The sequence below is a fragment of the Salvelinus alpinus genome, chromosome 22, assembly GCF_045679555.1.
Source record: "Salvelinus alpinus chromosome 22, SLU_Salpinus.1, whole genome shotgun sequence".
Taxonomy (NCBI): domain Eukaryota; kingdom Metazoa; phylum Chordata; class Actinopteri; order Salmoniformes; family Salmonidae; genus Salvelinus; species Salvelinus alpinus.
In genome coordinates, this window is record NC_092107.1 from 21,928,543 (window position 1) to 21,943,595 (window position 15,053).

General features: G+C 41.5%; 1 protein-coding gene across 1 annotated transcript in view; it reads left to right on the forward strand.

The window, feature by feature from the left end:
• Positions 1–540: 540 nt before the first annotated feature.
• Positions 541–15,053, forward strand: part of LOC139549259 (D(2)-like dopamine receptor) — a 50,443-nt gene continuing 35,930 nt past the window's right edge. The window contains exon 1 of the mRNA XM_071359518.1: positions 541–942. The gene's annotated coding sequence lies outside the window, so the exon portion shown is untranslated. The remainder of the gene's footprint in view (positions 943–15,053) is intronic.

Consider the following 15,053-nt stretch of genomic DNA (forward strand, 5'->3'; position numbering starts at 1 on the left):
ACACTCACCTGTTCCCTTTTATGAATGTAATGTGTAAATACCTGGCATAGTTTGGTAAGCGTGCACTTTTATTTTCACATGAAATATGAATGCTGACCTTGTGATCCAAGACACCCACTACCTGTAAATGTTTGGCATTGTCTCTCAATTCAGGTGTGAACAGATCATTAGTCATGTTAAACTTGTTTCACACCTTTACATGAACATTTTCAATTGCTTAGCTTATGAATAACGATAAACAACTTGCAGGCATCTCTTTCATTGTCTAACATAATGCCTTTTGGGACTCCTTAACATATATTTAATGAGGCATCTCCTTAAAATATTTTATATCGAATTTTCCCCACCAGTAGGCGGGCCAACAATTCCACTGTCATTCATATTGAAATAATACAGATATGTCCGGCAGACTACATAAACTGAAGATAACTGTGTCTTTTAAAGAGAAAAATGCGGTTATGCTTTTCCCCCCAAAGGTTTAAGAACTAGCCCCGCCTTAATTTAACACAGTCTGTTCTGCTCGTTATAGTTGGAGCGACTGTTCCACGGTCAGCGTTGAAGGTTACCTCGTGCATAGTGCGTAAACGGTGCAGGGAGGAGACGAATATTCCGCTGCTCTCACACACTCTATCAACGGCGCCGTATGATGCTAGCCTGAAATCTTACCTAAGGTTTTCAACAAACCAAAATAATATCAACTTGAGTAGGATATTGTAAAACAATGTTTTTGTGAAGCGCGTTCATCAGACCATATGGCAGTGCCTTTGGTGGAGCAACTTATTATTTGCTTCTGAACAACCAGACTCGATGAACAATTTGAGAACTTTGAGCAAAATGTTCAAGCCAAACGGAGGACTTCAGACGCGGTGAATTTGGATATCTTTGGATTTAAAAGACGGATCCCTGTAAGAGCAGTGGTTCAATCAAACTTATGGCGTGAAGGTAAGAGCATATCTTGCTCTGACATCTCAACACAGGTCTAATGCTCTAGAGGTAAAATTGACAGTGTCCACATTTAAGATAGACTACCCGATACCTGCACTATAAAGGAAAGTGTAGACTAGATCCAGTTGCTTAATAAAGTGATATTTCAAGATCATAATATAGTTCTTTTTTTTCATGTAATTAATGCTTCTCCCTTTTAAGTTTTCAATTGGTAACAATTTGCGCACGGCTGAATTTGAGAAATTGATGAGGTACTGAGTCATTTTATTAAATTAGAACATGTGCGGTAGGGCAATGATCATTTCATGATAAACTAAACGATGTGCTCTAGGCTATGACATTTGCGTGCGTGAGTGCGTGCGTGAGTGCCTGCGCGCGTTAATATGTGTGTTTTTGCGTGCGTGTCTGTGTGCGCATAAATATGTATTTATCTGCTTGCTTAAGTTTGTGTGTGTGTGTGTTTGCCAGCATGCTCTCGGCATCAAAGTAAATTTTTGTGGATTTAAGGATAATTTCTGTGTAATATGTCAGTGATGGAACGTGAAAAGGCTGCATATTGGTCTTCTTCAAAGGCCTTGATGATAGGGAAAAGCAAACATGTGATTATGTACACACTCACAACTAGTAAGTCATTTAAAGGCTTATTGAAAGTGTATGGTCTGCTGTGTCCCAGTGATGGTGTGTTTTGTGTTTCTGTGATCCTGTGAGGGAACGGCCTGTTTTTCTCATGCTGCAGCTTGTTCCTATCAACAAACTACCCGAGAATAGCAACACCATCTTTAATATGTCTTAAATGTGTTGCCTTGGAATATAAACTACCGGTACATACAGTAAGCTATACCGAAATCAACGAGGGTTATACATGTAAGGGGTTGTGTTTTGACTATACTCCATGTTGTTGTTGTATTTATTATGGATCTCCATTAGTTGCTACCAAGGCAGCAGCTACTCTTTATGGGGTCAGGCAAAAATGAAGGCAATTATACAACAACATACACTTCACAACAGATTTCACAACACATTAAGTGTGTGCCCTCAGGCCATTACTCTACCACCACCACATATCTACAACACAAAATCCATCCGTATGTGTGTATTTTATCGTGAGTGTGTGCATGTTTGTGCCTGTGTGTGTGTGTGTGTGTGTGTGTGTGTGTGTCTCTTCACAGTCCCTGCTGTTCCATAAGGTGTTTTTACATTTTTTTATCTGTTTACAAAAAAATCTGATTTAGCTAAAACAGTGTTTGATCCCTCACAAGTAAATTATTATATGAGCAATGATAAAAAATAACAAGGTGGAATCCACAGCCGACAGTCATTCTCATGACAAAATATGATGATGATGATGATAATTGCTATTTTCAGCGTTGCTCATATAATCATTTTCTTGTGAGGGACCAAACACTGTTTTAGCAAAAAATGCCAGCAGGCTTTTGGAACATATTTAAAACAATTACACAATTACTGAGAAATACCAATTAGCCTGAATGGTGACAAATAAAAATGACTCAATACTCTCCAACTGCAGAGAAACATCTTTAAATGCAAACTGCGGAGAGACGGGAATAAATGGACAAATGGACACACTGTGTGCTATAATTATTTAAGCCACAGAAAATAGCAACTGTTATTACAACTGAATTGCAGTGCTTTTGGGTCTGATCAAGCTATGTTATGCTACTTTTATGATTATTTCTGTTTGTGCTGTCCATTGTCTTGCTCCATACAATCTCAATACGATCCTCTCAGCTCTCTGGTTACTCTGTACTGTATCTCACTCTTGTGCTGCTGATGGCAATCCAAGCTGCTGCAATTACCCTATAGAGCAGGGTTTCCCAAACTCAGTCCTCGGGGGCCCCCCCTCCCTGGGTGCACGTTTTGGTTTTTGCCCTAAACAGCTGATTAAAATACTCAAAGCTTGACTGAGTTGGTTATCTGAATCCACTGTGTAGTACTAGGGCAAAACCCAGGAGGGTGCACGTTGCCGACCCTATTTTCTAAACGAGAAGGATTCGAACAATCTAGCTTCGTTTACACGCCTGAGTCATGTTTGGTTTGTTTGGAGGCAGACTGTAGGCTTCAGCAGATTTCCCCCTTGCAGATAGCTAGCTGTCTCCCATGATTTATGAAGACCTCCATTTGAATAGTTCAGACACTCGTACTGTAGTCTGCCAATACATCATGGCTTATGTTTCCATACCTTCAGTTTCAATAACAACAACCTTTAAATAATAACACATTGAAGACATAGTTTTCTGGTGTGGGTAGACGTTATGTGACATGGGGGTTTTTCACATATCAATCATTTAATTGTATTGGTCTATTGGAATTTGTAAACAACTGAACTGATATTCCCACTTGGAGTACCTTTTTCCGAGTGTGTCAACTGCCGGACATCTCTTGAGAGCAATGCTCACTGAAAGGACAGGAGATGGAGGAAGCAATTAAGTCCAAAAACCAATAAAATATATGGTCTGCTTATGATGGTGCAGGTTACAGTCATACACTGACACAGTGCATCTGTCTGGTCATTAAGGGGCTGTAGGGGTCAACATAATGAATAAAGTGCCTGACCAGGAATGAGAATGTTATGCATTTTAAATGGTATTTTAATGTGTGATATGTTCAGGCAAACCTGGGTTCAAATAGCATTTGTTTTCTTCCAAATTCAAATACTGAGTGTTTGATTGTCTGCCAGTTGGGCGGGTATACACTTGTTAAGACTTATTCCATTGGTTGCATTGTGCCATGCAAGCTCAATCAAGCACAGCTCAATTATGTTATAGAAAATGAATACTACTTGAATCCAGGTCTGATGTACAGTATCCCTAGTATTTGTTGCATCCAAAATACCATCTACTGTATACTGTCTGGATAACAGCTCTTCTTATTGAAACACAGAAGAGTACATTTTTACATAATAACATAGGGAAGATTTCAATTGCATACTCCTCACGTCCTCTCTCATTTCTCCTCAAAACTCATTGGAGGAGAAGGTCAGAAGGGAGGGACCGTAGAAACCTTTAGTTGGCCCTAAGTCCATTTGAACTCTTATCCTAAGCTGATCAAAATGTCGTACATCTGGCGTCACACTTGATTTGAAATGTTTCCTGACAAACCTTATCTAAACAAATGGTCCACGGTGAAATCCTCGCCTTATCATATGTAAGCAGTCTTGGTTATTTTGGGTGCTTAGAAGCAGAGATCCTTTCTCCCCCTCTCTCTCATCCACTGCAGGATTATGAAGAGACAATGCTCCCCTGGGAGACATTTTACTCCTTTAGTCACAGTCAGGCTAAATTGTCAAACCACAGACATACGAAACACATGCACACGCGTGCACAAAACAATACACACGGGTGTACACACACACATTCATATGAGTGTCCTCTATGGTTACTTCTGCATGGCGTGATAAAGTATCACAGGTACAGTAGCGGTGCGTGGGTAAAATCACCAGTGAAGCCAAGCCAGGGGGAAAAAATCTGCATTACAACCTATGTGTTGTGATAATTGCGTTGTTTGCCTGTTAGTTCATATGCCTTGACACTGTGATATATAGGCCTAAGGCCGAGACAATAAGAAGACACAGTGGCAGAATAAATTCAAGTCCAGAAAATATATTGCATGTAACGAACAGTTACATGACCTACAGTATGGTCAAGCAAGGTCATGTTTCTGACATTTTGGACTACTAAACAACTATTGATTTAGAACCACAGAGTTAACGCAAATCACAAAGAATACATTATTGCAGCACCATTATTTTTATATTTTTTTATAATATGTGTATTATTTTCCAATAAAAATCAAATAAAAAAAGACAACAATACAAACAATGACATTCATTGTACTGTTGAATGGGATGGCCAATTTAGAGGACAAAACAAAACTTAACTCACACATACACAAAATAAAACAAAATCCTATTAGGTTGTACATGTATAAGAAGACGGCATATAGTCATTACAAGCAGTGTGGTTAAGCCAAAAATAAATATTGAGTGGAGTACAGCACAGAGTAGCAGCAGATCGTCAGCCCAGTTATGAAGCGGGACTAGACCATTTATCCAGTATCGGCTGCCATATTTTGTAAAACACTGGACTTCTATTGGAGGTATTGTATCGAATCTTTTCCATATGTATTACATTCCCTAAATCCCGTAACCACATTTCAAAGGTAGGTACAGTCTCCAATTTCCAACATTGCAATATGAGCCTTTTGGCTAATAGAGTACAAAGAGACACAGCTTTCCCTTCCTGGTTATTCCCATCAACTGTACCAAACAGATCGATCGATCAATGGGTCTGGGGCTAGAACTCTATCAAAGGCCTTAGATAAGTAATCAAAAATGAGAGCCCAGTAAGCATGTAACTTAGGGCATGTCCAGAATAAGTGGGTCAACGTCCCCTCATCCTGCTTGCACCTCTCACACAGTGGTGAGGTGTCCGGGAATATTTTATGCAGTTTTACTTTTGAGTAATGTAACCTGTGTATCACCTTAAACTGTACAAGGTTGTGTCTGGCATTCACTGAACTGGTTTATATTCCTGAGAGCTTCTACCCAGTCCTCATCTGAGATTTCTGAACCAAGTTCTTGTTCCCAAGCCCTTTTAATGGTGTCTGTGGATACCTCTATGTGGGCCTGTAGCACATCATACAGTCTAGAGACCGACCCTTTTGAATGGGGTTTGACAAGGATCAGGCTATCTAATGTAGGACTATTGGGCTTAATGCCATACTGTGGGATATGTGTCCTTAAGAAATTCCTGATTTGGAGGTATCTGAAAAAATGTGTTGTTGGCATGTTGAACTTTCCCTGTAATTGTTGAAATGAAGCTAACTGACCATCTATGTATAGATTACCGATTGTTGTGAGCCCCTTCTCCCTCCACTGTGAAAACACCACATCATCCAATGCAGGGTGGAAAGCATGATTCCGGCAAATTGGGCTGTCTATGTAAACAGTGGGTATGTTAAGAAAATACCTAATCTGTTTCCAGATCCTAAGCGTATGACAAATGACTGGATTAGAGTCATAAGTGTCTTTTTTCACATATGATGGGCTATTAACAAGTGCAGGGAGTGAGGAACGTTGACAGGAGGCCTGCTCAATCAAAAGCCATGAAGGCATATCCTTCTGTCTCATCACAGGTAAACTTTCCCTCCAGAAAGACACAATGTTCAGATTTGCAGCCCAATAATACAGTTAGAGGCTTTGGCCTTCCTCACTTCAATCTTGTACTTGCATAAATGCTTCTTTGAAATTCTGGCTGCCTTGTTATCCCATAAAAATGGAGTTACTATTGAATCCAGTTTCTTAAAATAGCTTTGTGGTATGATATTGGGTAGACATTGGAAGAGGTAAAAAAACCTGGGTAGGACAACCATTTTAATAGCGTTTATACGACCAACCAAGGAAATAGGCAGAGTTTTCCAAAAATCAATATTTTGTTTAAGCTGATATATTTTCATGTCCCAATTCGCTTTCAATAGCTGATCAAGGTCTCTTGTCACTACAATGCCAAGGCTTGTGAACTTGTCCCTCACTGTTCTAAACGGGGTAGATTGCAGAAATTGCATATCCACTGGCCGTGATATTGGCATCAACTCACTTTGTTGCCAGTTTATCTTGTAGCCAGAGAAGGAGCCGAATGTGTTTATCAAGTTAACTAAGGGTGGAATAGAAGTTTTAGGCTTGGAGAAAAACAAAAGAACATCGTCTGCATATAGGGAAATGTTGTGCTGTGTGTCTTTTATTTTAACAGAAGCTATATCGGCACATGCCCGAATGCGAGTAGCAAGGGGTTCCGTGGCCATAGCGAAGAGAGCAGGTGAAATAGGGCACCCCTGTCGGCACCCCTTGAACAGGCGGAATGACTGCGACATTTCCTGATTGGTTACCACAGACACGCCATTGGGTGTGCATAAATAATTCTTATCCAATTAATAAATTCCTTTCCAAACCCGAAATGCTCCAGAACCGACATCATATACTTCCACTCAATCTGATCAAACGCCTTCTCTGCATCAAGAGCTATTACCACTGCCTCAACTTTATGATCATGATACATTACGTTGAAAAGACGTCTCAAATTGTAGTATATATGTCGGCCCGGGATAAAACCTGTCTGGTCAGGGTGTATGATGTCGGAAATATATTTTTTTAATCGGTTTGCCAATATCTTTGTCAACACCTTGTTTTCTATGGGGAGTAACGACACTGGGCGATACGACGACATCTCCATGGAATCTCTATCTTTTTTCAAGATCAGTGCTATTGTAGCCTCATACAGTGTTTGCGGGAGTTTGCATTTTCTTTGGATTGTTTAAACATTCGCAACATAAGTGGAGATAGACTGGCGCAGTACTTCTTATAGAATTCTATTACATAGCCATCGGGCCCAGGGGCCTTGCTGTTTGGAAGTTGTGCTATCGCTGTGTTAATTTCCTCTAAAGTTATCTCTGCATCGAGTGCAGCAGCTGCCCCCCTGTCTAGTTTAGGAAGTTCACATTCAGCGAGAAAGCGTTCCATAGTTTGTGGATCAGTAGCATCGCATTTTGATTGGTATAGCTCTGAGTAAAACTGCGCAAAGCATTTATTAATATCCTGCGAATCTGTTACTATTTTACCCTTCTTGTCTTTTATTTTGTGAATAGCTCTAGATGCCTTTACATGCCTTAGCTGTCTTGCTAATAATTTATGTGGTTTGTCACCCAGTTCAAAATAACTTTGTTGCGTTCTAGCAAGTAAAGAGCCCACCCGTTTCGAAAGGATGGTATTGTATTCATATTTTAACTTTGTGATCTTCTCAAGGACTGTATACGAGGAATTCGTCCTAAAAACGTTCTCCTGTTCCCCTAACTCTCTTTCAATTTCTCTCAGCCTAGTATTGGCGCCTCTCTGATGTATAAGAAATAATGTAACCTCTAATCACAGCCTTTAGAGATTCCCAAAGGGTGGAGTCGTCAACATCCCCCTTGTCGTTAGTTCTGAGGAAAAAGGCAATCTGCTCCTTCAAATACTGACAAAAAGCCTCATCTTTCAACAGGTATGCGTCTAAGCGCCACGGTCGCCGACCTGTCGACATATTGTCGAGTTTCAGCACCATGGACAGAGGAGAGTGGTCCGTAATTAGAATAGGGTGATGGGTAACCGACTCAGCTGCTGAAATTAGTTTGGAGTCCAACAAAAAATAGTCAATTCTGGAATATGATTTATGAACTGATGAAAAGAAAGAATAATCCCTGTCTGTTGGGTGCGTCAGTCTCCAAATATTGACAATGTTAAGGTTTGTCGTCAATGTATTTAGACAGACACTGGCATTTGATTGTTGAAGTGACCTTGATAGCTGTTTATCTAAAACAGGATCTAACGTACAGTTAAAGTCACCTCCAACAATAACACTTGTATCCAAGATATTTGGTATGGCCTTAAATACCCTTTGAAAAAATAATGGGTCATCGAAGTTGGGTCCATATAAATTGATTAGGTTATTGGTTTCGAATTCAGTGTACCAGCCACAATAATATGCCGACCATTAGGATCTGAAATCGAGGATGAGTAAACAAAAGGAATGTTTTTCCTTATCAGGATTGCTACCCCTCTCGCTTTTGCATCAAAGTTAGACTGGTATATCTGACCGATCCAGCCGACTCGTAGCTTGGCCTGAGCAGAGCGTTTAATATGAGTTCCTTGAAGAAGCACTATGTCAGCACCCAGTGATTTAAGATGAGAAAAAACCTTAGCTCGTTTCACGACATGCCCTAACCCATTACAGTTCCAGCTGACTATCTTTATTCCACCTGGTCTACTCTGTGCTCTGTCACTATGTGGCATTCTTTATTTTAGAGCAAATTGTTGCTGTCATACAAAACCCAGAAGAAAAACATCCCGCCGTGCGGGAGCTTGTCATGCCACCTGTCTTAATAAACGTGAACATAAAACACAGACCCCATCCCCCCTCCCGTCCCTCTTCCCGTCCCTTTACTGAGTGACTTCCCCAAATGAAGCACTCCTTGGCTAACACACAGCCTTAGGGTGTCTAGACATACAGCTTGAACTAACTCGTCATCTATAGATGCTCCGCATATAAACTAATATTAAATAACACTTAACTCTCACGTTAGGGGGTGAGTGGCGCTGAAACATGATATGCTAAACAATGCTATATTAGCCACAACATCTAACCTATCATATAAGTCCCAATTTCTGATCTTCTGATCGAAAAGACATAGGCCGGAAATTCAAACACATTCCTGGCCTGTATTTGGCCATTTCGCCGGCTGACACAGCCGTTCTGTATCCTCAGCCGGGGAGCTTGCTTGTCAAGAACAGATCGGCCTCTTTTGGGTTGTCAAACGTACGTGTTGATCCCTCGACTGTCACCTTAAACCGGGCTGGGAAGAGGAATCCATATCGGATGTTGGCCGCCCTGCATTTGTTGCATACCTCATCATACTCTTTCCGTTGGTTCCTCACCTCCAAGGTAAGATCTGGGTAGAAAGACACCCTGGCTCCGTTGTAGTTAAGGGGGAACTTTTGACTAGCCAGCTTGAGGATGAGATCCCTGGTCTGGGGATAGTGCAGCCGTACAATGAATGGCCTTGGTGGCCCGCCCTTGGCCGGCTTCGTTGCCTGAGATCTGTGTGCGCGGTCGATCAGGATGGCCGTTTTGAAGCGTTCACTCCCCAGCAATGCCAGTATCAGCTCCGAGACAAATTCAGTGAGTTTCCCTTTCTCAGTTTCCTCCTGGATCCCACGTATTCGGATGTTCTGGCGTCTTGAATGCGACTCGAGCATTTCCAGTCGGGCATTCAGGGTTTTGTTGTAATTTTTGAGCGTTGCGCACTGTTTCTCTATGTCCTGTAGCCTGGCCTCGTGATCAACTGTCGTCTGTTCAACCTCATGCACCCTTCCCTTAGTTGCCTTCACAGTTTCGGCCAAAGTCCCAATACTCTTTGAGATATCAGCCAACCTTGTGTCCACCTTCTTGCTTAGGGAGTTTATGGCAGCCAGTATGTCACTTTGAGTAGGATCTGTGGGGAACTCTTGGAAGCTAGCCTCTTCAGCTAACTCCTCGTGGGTCGGCGACGTTGAAATTGGTTCGTTGTCTATCTCATTCAAATTCTGGTTTAGCGCCCCCTTTTTTGGTGCCTTTTCCCTTTGTCATATTTGTTTGAAGTTATAGGTTGTGAGAGGTTAAGATAAATACTAATTTGTTTCAAAATAGAGCGGAGCTCTAGCAAAGCACGTCTACTCCATAGCACGCTCTTTAGCGCCCCCCGCAGCACCATTTCAACTTGAACATTTCAACATCATCAATCAATCATCAATCAAATAAGCCCTTCTTAAATCACCTGATGTCACAAATGTGCAGGTGTAGAAGCACTGTGTCTAGGAAAAACTCCCTAGAAAGGCCGGAACTTAGGAAGAAACCCAGAGATGAACCAGGCTATGAGGGGTGGCCAGTCCTCTTCTGGCTGTGCCGGGTGATTATAACCGAACATGGCCAAGATGTTCAAATGTTCATAGATGACGAGCAGGGTCAAATAATAAATCTGAGTGGTTATAAATGGTGCAACTGGTCAGCACCTCAGGAGTAAATGTCAGTTGGCTTTTCATAGCCAATCATTCAGAGTATTTCTACTGCTCCTGCTGTCTCTAGAGAGTTGAGAACAGCGGGTCTTGGACCAGGTAGCACGTCCGGTGAACAGGTCAGGGTTCCATAGCCGCAGGCAGAACAGTTAACTGGAGCAGTAGCACGACCAGGTGGACTGGGGACAGCACAGAGTCATCAGGCCAGGTAGTTCTGAGGCATGGTACTAGGGCTGAGAGAGAGAGAGAAAATATACTTAAATTCACACAGGACACTGGATAAGACAGGAGAAATACTCCAGATATAACAGACTGACCCTAGCCCCCCGGACACAAACTTTTGCAGCATAAATACTGGAGGCTGAGACGGGAGGGGTCGGGAGACACTGTGTCCCCGTCCGACGATACCCCCGGATAGGGCCAACCAGGCAGGATATAACCCCACCTGCTTTGTCAAAGCACAGCCCCCACATCACTAGAGAGATATCTTCAACCACCAACTTACTACCCTGAGACAAGGCCGAGTATAGCCCACAAAGATCTCCCCCACGGCATGAACCCAAGGGGGGACGCCAACCCGGACAGGGCGATAAAGTCAGTGACTCAACCCACTCAAGTGGCGCACCTCTCCTAGGGACGGCATGGAAGAGCACCAGTACGCCAGTGACTCAGCCCCTGTTATAGGGTTTGAGGCAGAGAATCCCAGTGGATCGAGGGGAACCGGCCAGGCAGACAGCAAGGGCGGTTTGTTGCTCCAGTGCCTTTCCGTTCACCTTCACACTCCTGGGCCAGACTACACTCAATAATAGGATAATAGGAGTCTTCAATAAAGGCTTAAAGGTCTAGGCTGAGTCTCTCTCCTATGGATAGGCAGACCATTCCATAAAAATTGAGCTCTAAAGGAGAAAGCCCTGCCTCCAGCTGTTTGCTTAGAAATTACTCGGGACAGTAAGGAGACCTGCGTCTTGTGACCGTAGCGTACGTGTAGGTATGTACGGCAGGACCAAATCAGAAAGATAGGTAGGAGCAAGACCATGTCATGCTTTATAGGTTAGCAGTACAACCTTGAAATCAGCCCTAGCCTTAACTTCTACTGCCTACTCATCCCGGATCCGGGAGCACCCCCCACAGTAAAAAAGCTGACTAGCATAGCCTAGCATAGCGTCACAAGTAAATACAAGCATCTAAATATCATTAAATCACAAGTCCAAGACACCAGATGAAAGATACAGATCTTGTGAATCCAGCCATCATTTCTGATTTTTAAAATGTTTTACAGGGAAGACACAATATGTAAATCTATTAGCTAACCACGTTAGCAAAAGACACCACTTTTTTTACTCCACCAGTTTTTTACTCCATCAGTAGCTATCACTAATTCGACTAAATAAAGATATATATAGCCACTAACCAAGAAACAGCTTCATAAGATGACAGTCTGATAACATATTTATGGTATAGCATATATTTTTTTAGAAAAATTTGCATTTTTCAGGTATAAATCACAGTTTACCATTGCAGCCACTATCACAAAACCCACCCAAAGCGACTAGAATAACTACAGAGAGCAACGTGTATTACCTAATTACTCATCTTAAAACATTTCTGAAAAATACACAGCGTACAGCAAATGAAAGCCCAACATCTTGTGAATCCAGACAATATTTCAGATTTTCTAAGTGTTTTACAGCGAAAACACAATATATCGTTATATTAGCATACCACATGAGCTAACATCACCCCAGCATTGATTCAAGGCAAAAAGAGCGATAACGTTATCACCACCAAAATATATAAATTTTTTCACTAACCTTCTCAGAATTCTTCAAATGACAGTCCTGTAACATCATATTACACAATGCATATAGAGTTTGTTCGAAAATGTGCATATTTAGCATCACAAATCGTGGTTATGCTATGTAATCAGTCAAAACATGGCATGCATTCTGGCCGGTGCCATCTTGGAAAGGCACCTAAGTTTACGATTATTTATCGATTAGATTGACTAAAAAAATACAGGTTGGACAGCTAATGAAAGATGCATTGGTTATTAATGCAACCGCTGATTTAGATTTTTAAAATTAACGTTACTAGACATACAGTGTGCGTTACAGCCAGACTAGTGCCGCAATAATGGCCGACAAATGCGTTTACATTTTTCCACATAAATACGGAATAAAATCATAAATAGCTCTTACTTTTGGACGAGCTTCCATCAGAATCTTGGGCAAGGTGTCCTTTTGTCCAAAAGAATCGTTGCACGGTTGTAAAAGGTCCTCTTCAACTTCGGAACTAGCAGCTAACAATAGCTATGTGGCCACAACATGCCCAAATGTTCAAAACGCAATACTAAGGAAATTCCGCAAAATAGCAATATACTCGCATAAACTGATATAAATCGGTTTCAAATAACTTCGTTATGATGTTTCTAACACCTATATCGAATTAAATCACAGACGGATATATCTTAGGTCAATAACGAGAGCTTTTGAGCATGCCATTCTGATGTCCTCTCTTGCGTCTTGGCGAGCGTCGAAAAGAAAGGACATGTCACTCCATTGCCTTTTATAAACTCTGAGAAATACGTAGAGACTCCATTCCACTTCTCATTGGTTACTGACTTCCAGGGGAAGGCGGGTGCAGTTCATTTCGATCCATAGGGCACACACAGAGCTTTAAACTGATCCGAGAACAGAGACTATTTTTCTGACCTTCGCATGTCCTGTCATGATTTTCGCTGTAGAAAGAGTTCTGGTTCACCCACAGACATAATTCAAACGGTTTTAGAAACTAGAGATTGTTTTCTATCCAATAGTAATAATAATATGCATATTGTACGAGCAAGAATTGAGTACGAGGCAGTTTAATTTGGAGACGCAAAATGTCGAAGTTGAAACAGCACCCCCTGTAGTGACAAGAAATTAACAGGAAGCCAGTGTAGAGAGGCTGGAGTAATATGATCACATTTTTTGGTTCTAGTCAAGATTCTAGCAGCTGTGGTTTTAGCACTAACTGAAGTTTATTTAGTGCTTTTTCCAGGTAGCCGGAAAGTAGAGCATTGCAGTAGTCTAACCTAGAAGTGACAAGAGCATGGATTAATTTTGCTGTATCATTTTTGGACAAAGTATCAGATTTTTGCAAGAGATCAGGGTCCAGAGTAACGCCGAGGTCCTTCAGTTTTATTTGAGACGACTGTAAAACCATCAAGATTAAAAGATCTCTTTGTTTCTTGGGACCTAGAACTAGCATCTCTGTTTTGTCCGAGTTTAAAAGTAGAACATTTACTGCCATCCACTTCCCTGGAAGCCTGTGTTTCAGACATAAGGAAGGCAATTTTGGGGCTTCACCGTGTTTCATCGAAATGTACAGCTGTGTGTTGTCCGAATAGCAGTGAAAGTTAGCATTATATTTCCGAATGACATCCCAAAGAGGTAAAATATATAGTGAAAACAATAGTGGTCATAAAACGGAGCCTTGAAGAACACCGACATTTACAGTTGATTTGTAAGAGGACAAACTGATATCTTTCCGACAGATAAGATCTAAACCAGGCCAGAACTTGTCCGTGTAGACCAATTTGTGTTTACAATCTCTCCAAAAGAATGTGGTGATCGATGGTATCAAAAGCAGCACGAAGGTCTAGGAGCACAGATGCAGAGCCTCGGTCTGACACCATTAAAAGGTAATTTACCACCTTCACAAGTGCAGTCTCAGTGCTATGATGGGGTCAGCTTTTTCAATTTTTTTTTTTTGAGGAATGGGAGATTCGATATAGGTCGATTTTTAGTTTTAAAAATATTTTCTGGGTCAAAGTTTGGCTTTTTCAAGAGAGGTTTTATTACTGCCACTTTTAGTGAGTTTGGTACACATCCTGTGGATAGAGAGCCGTTTATTATGTTCAACATAGGAGGGCCAAGCACAGGAAGCAGCTCTTTCAGTAGTTTAGTTGGAATAGGGTCCAGTATGCAGCCACCAGAGGACTATGACACAACGTGATGCAAGCGTTTTCTGTCAATGACATTTAGCTTCTGGTGTGATGTGATTGGTATGAAGCCAAATCCAAACTGGCTTCCCTTGACACTTTTTTTTTTTGGTGTGCCAGGAACATTCAAAAATGAGCTCACTCAGATTAGCTCAACTCTGATTGGCTATTATTTTATGAATGTTTTATCTAAGGAAGCCAAATGCTTGTTGGCTTCCCTTGCATTCAATGGTGGCAACAATGTCATACTCTTTTTGACCAGACGGCATCAGATGGATGGGCTACATATACTGAGACAGAGGGGTACTCTTTTGTTTGCTCGGGTGCTTTCTCCGGTGAGATACATTCCGCTTCTTGCGAATTGAAGGAAATTCATGAAACACAGAAACGATTTGTAAATGTTTTGGGGAAACCTGGCTTCTCTTGGCAGCCATGAATACACACCACTGCACAGGTAAAATATGTACAACAAGATGCATGTTAATCTCCCTACAAGTTTGAGACAACGATTGTCCAAATGACTGACTA